Genomic DNA, 5,000 nt, shown 5'->3' with positions numbered 1-5,000 from the left:
CTATTAATATTTAGGGAGTTTAAGAAACCACGACGGCTACGGCGACGAAAACGTCACTTAAAAATATAAGTTTGAGCTATTTTAAGTATTTCATGATTATTCCATCTTGTTTATATTATTCAATATGGGCGAAGTGTCCTAAAACTGGATTGGTTCGGACGGATTTGAAGTAAAGAGTGAGACTGAAAGATTCATTGCAGTTTGTCCACGTTGTCGTGAATACCTTAAATTTGGTCATTTCATGTAGTAGTTTTGACGAACACGGAAGAGAAATGTTCAAAAATGCGTGCCGCACGTGCAGCACGATCATTTTGGTGTTTTCAACCAATAATATTACTGCTTTTTGGCGTTGTCGATGCCGTAGCCCTCGTCGTTTCTTAAACTCCCTATTGCCGTGATCAAATAGATATTGCCGTGAACAAAATGATTTAGCCGTGACAGCTGTGGGCCACCGTAACTTCCTGACTCTCTGAGAACACTAGTAAATTTCCTGGACTGGCCAAAGGTTAAAAAATTATATTATTCTTTCAGCTTTAAAGGACGTGATCCAGCATCGTGTATCAGTGAAACTTTCCCTTTACATTCAAATGCAGGAATTTAAGACAGGAAGGGCTTTGGACTTTGGAATATGTTCGGCAACGTGACACTGAGGTCACTAGCACAACTTTTAATTGGCTGTTAAATAACCAAACTGTATATATTATTATCTTTGGCAGTGATATATTATCTTGTCAAAACAGATTACTGGGCAGATCGTCCCTAAAGCAGCCAAAAACCAGTCCAGCCGACACGAGTTTTACAGCCGTAAGCTGTTGAATGTTATCTCACTAAGGTAAGGTGGTACAGTACTTTATTTCCTCTTTTCCCCTCAAGTTTTCACATCAAATGCAAAGCCTGGTTTTAAGACTGCCCCATTCCTTTTTTATTCAGGGGGCAAACCCTCATTGATTGTTAATAGATTCTATTTTCAGTCACGATTTTTAAAGGGCACAGTCTCTTGATGTATTTTAATGATTAAAACAATGACAGCTTCAAGGACATCGCCAGAAGATCAGGTTTTGTACAACACCGATAATCAACTTAATTGACTCGCACCGCTCTTGATCAGGGGCACCCAACGACCAATTTGTTGTAAATTGTATTATTATACCCCAGTTAATGAAAATAAATATTATTAAGGCATTTTCAGGTATTTTTCAGTGTTGCTGGGAAAACATTATCTGTTCCTTTTTCCCAGCAAGACACACAAGAAATTTCCCAGCCAGCTAGATAAAATTGGTTGGTTTCCCAGCCAGCTGATCAAATTTATTTCCCAGCCAGGAATTCCGCGCGCTTTCAAATCCCTCTATCCAAAACGACCGAACAAAAGCGACAAAACCGGGACAAAACAGGTTTTTTCCGCAAGCGCAATCACTCTGACCAGCCGTCGTATGTTTGTGACTACTCTCTGGGACAGGGAAGGGGTTCTTTTTTTCTATTTTCTATTTTTATTTTTTTAGTCGTCTTCAGTATTCAGAGTTTCTACAGCCAGCTCGGGTTGAAATGCTAGAAAAAGTCAGCAAGTCTCAGGCAAAACCTCTATCAATATCAAAATTTCCCAGCCAGCTAATCGAAACACCTGTATTTTTGCCAGCCAGCAAGATTCCCCTGGGGAACAGATAATGTGAGGAACAGATTCGTTGGGTGCCCCTGCTTGATAGCGAATGCAGTATTAAAGAGACTCACAAACTGAACTTTTCAAAGAGAAATATTTTTTTATTTGAATTCTATTTCCAAACGTCCTTTCTAATGAAAAATAACCTCTGTATGTAAACGGAAATTTAAGGTCATCACACAAGCTCACGCAATCAAGGCTATGATTCCGCCTGCCGTGAGCAGGCCGGATGAGAAATTCCGCCGGCTCCCGGAACCAATCAGATTGCAGGATTTGTTGAATTCTGCCCACTCACGCATTGAGAAAAAAAAAAAAAGAAAAGAATTATAATTCTCTGTGACCAAATTTTGGAAAGTACCTATCAAAGATATACAGTAAGCAAAATCTATTGTGCAACTTCCAAGTACATTGCCAGTATGACTTGGGCTGTATTGAATCTGAAAAGTTGTGTTGAACGCTATGAATTCTGCAGGTAGTCCTGTTAACATGAAATATGTTTGTCTCGATAAGCTTGCTCCTACATTTATAACTGATAATTACAGGGAAGTAATTAATTTTCTGTCATAATTATATAATACATGTAGCACATAGTGACATAGCTGCACATTCACTACCAGCATTTGAGCCATACAAAACATCACTTTGACAGTAGTTTTTCTAGGATCAATGGGATGTGAACCAGGATTTTTCTGGGTTATGTCCCTGCAAAGGTTGAACTTACTAGCAATATGCCATGCGGTGGACCAGACTTTTAACAAGAAACTATTTCAAAAAACAAAAATAGTGTTTCGTTTCCTGAATGGTAAGGGCAGGAGAAAAGATAGAATACTGTAGTGTGGGTCACTTGGCCTGTCGCTTCGTTTATTGAAACTCTCGAGAAATAAAGATAGATATGTAAACGCAAACTCTCTGAACGGTGAGAAGCCTGTCAAGGAATATTGACCATTAGTATAAATACACAGGTGATTATACAAAATCGCGCGCTCTCATTGGCTCGCTATCTCGGATTATCAGCCGATAATCACCTCGACGGACAAAATGGCTGCCAGTAGTCGTTTTGCCACTGTAAGTGAAGATGATTTCGCGTTGAAATGTTTTTTTTCCCTCTTTTTTGAAATAATCACCTGTGTATTTATACTAAAACAATTATTCGCCTCAGGCTCAGTGATTATCGGTGAATATTCACCTCGACTTTGTCTCGGTGAATATTCACCGATAATCACTTCGCCTTCGGCGAATAATTGTTAATTAATGTCACTGTTCCTTGGTATATAATTAGCTTTTAAACATATAACGCAAGGCGCAATAGAACGAGACAACAGACGCATTGGCGTTTTTTGAAAGGAACACTGCCTTGCGGCTGGTTAGCCTATGCAACTTCCAGATTGCGTTGACATAGAACAATCTCACTTATCTCCCCAGCACTACGAGCTGAGTGGTAAACAGGACGTGCTGGATCGGGCAAGAGTATTGGTTAGTGAGCAATGTACAAAGGCAAATAAGCCAACAAGCTTGGGGGAAGTCGCTGTGCAGACTTAACCACACCACGCAGGAGTGACCCAATTTTAATGACGGCAAAGCGGTATATCCAACCCATCTTTAAAGGGAGGGAGGGAGGGGGGAAACTTTGACAAATTGCAAACAGGTAGTTGATTTTACTATAGAAGACGAACTGCCAAGTGAACCTTGGACGACTAACTGAGGCTTTTATAGCTAGACCCTGTCTATTAAAGTAGCCAGTTGCACAGGTTCTACTATGTAGCAGGTAGGCATTACACATGCTCTTTAGCAGTAATGAATGAGGCTTTAAGGGATTTGACCAATGCAGGTGTACGTTATAATCTGAGATCTAGGAACAAAGTCTTTATGTCCTCGTTTTATTTACAACAAAACCGTAGATTTTATGACGTTGAACGGCCGACTACAAAGAACTCGAAGATAATTATCGCAACATGAATAGCCCTTTTAGTACGGTCACGTTCCATTAACCGTATTTTACTGATAGGGAGGTAAAATCTCATTTAAATAGAAGAACAGATACTTGTTTATGTGCACAATACATCGAAGCATAAACCATGGCAATTAGCTTTTGGAAAAGTGTTACATACCACGTGCTTAGATTTAAATGCATATCTGAGGAAGCTCCTATAGTTGTGTTTACGAGCAAATGATCTCCTTGGCTAGTAACACGGTGAAATGTGGATGACCTCGGTACATTGTTAACCAAATACCTTCCAGCAAGTTTCCTCCTTTTTCTGCGGTTATAAAATAGACATCTCAGCCTTTTTTTCTGTAATTCTGCTCGGTTCTCGTGCACGTCTATGTCAATGCACACGCAAATCACAACTAAAGTAAACACACTTTTGCTTATCGAGACCTGTATTTCTCCTTTGAGATCAAGTCTTTATTATCATTGAGAATCAAATAAGTGTACAGCGTTTCAAACTACATCAAATTTATTTTCTAAAAGGCTGATCACAGTCTCCACTGATGACATCAAATCTTGTACAACTAGAACTTACAGAACTATGTACACAAGATGGCAGTGAACACGATCGCTAAAATGGTCTAATATGGCTAGTTGAACAAAGGATATAAGCTACACCATTACAAGAAACAAACTGTTTAACAATAAAAAACAAAAAACGCAATAGACAAAAACTTATCCCCGTATACGTAGTCAATGGTACAATGAGCGGGAGGCTATTTGTTCGCGGTGAAAATGGTACAAGCGTGAGGCCATTTGTTCGCTGTGCCAATGTTTTTACTTTGTCTTCAGAAGATTCCAATATGGCGTCCATTTGTTTGTGAGTTATTTTCTTTGTCGCTGTCATCTTCAGAGTAGTTCTCAATAAGGTACCGGCTCCTTATTAAAGAATTAGCATTTTTACTTGTATCACTTTGAATAGTTGCGTCCATTTCAGTTACATTCGAGTATATTCGTGTTTCATTCAGTTCGCGGAACGACCCGTTTCGAAGCTATTGCATTACCCAATCAAAACACCGCCACAGGCTTTCTACTGTGCATTGCCCAATCAAACACCGTCACTTTCTTCTACTGTACATTTTGTTGCACAGGAAAAAACGAAAACTGGAAATCTAACGAGTTTTATAACTCGTGCCCCTACGGGCCCGAGTAATTACACCTTTTGCTGTTCATTTAGAGAAATTACGCAACCATTTGCGCTAAAAGTCAGACAATAATGCGAAAATTCGATCATTTGCGCCAATCGGCATTCATTTTAGTGAACAATTAATATATTCAATAAAATTTTAAACCATGGCTAAACAGTCAATAGCATCAATGAACAACCAATACAATTTTGTTGATAATCATTAGCGCACT

General features: G+C 39.2%; 1 pseudogene; it reads left to right on the top strand.

Annotated features, from left to right (window-relative positions):
• Positions 1–377: 377 nt before the first annotated feature.
• Positions 378–5,000, top strand: part of LOC138051663 (uncharacterized protein YdhS-like) — a 34,314-nt pseudogene continuing 29,691 nt past the window's right edge.

This window comes from Montipora capricornis, chromosome 6 (assembly GCF_036669925.1).
Source record: "Montipora capricornis isolate CH-2021 chromosome 6, ASM3666992v2, whole genome shotgun sequence".
Classification (NCBI taxonomy): Eukaryota; Metazoa; Cnidaria; class Anthozoa; order Scleractinia; family Acroporidae; genus Montipora; species Montipora capricornis.
Note: the sequence above shows the minus strand (reverse complement) of the source record. Positions and strands in the feature narration are given on the sequence as shown.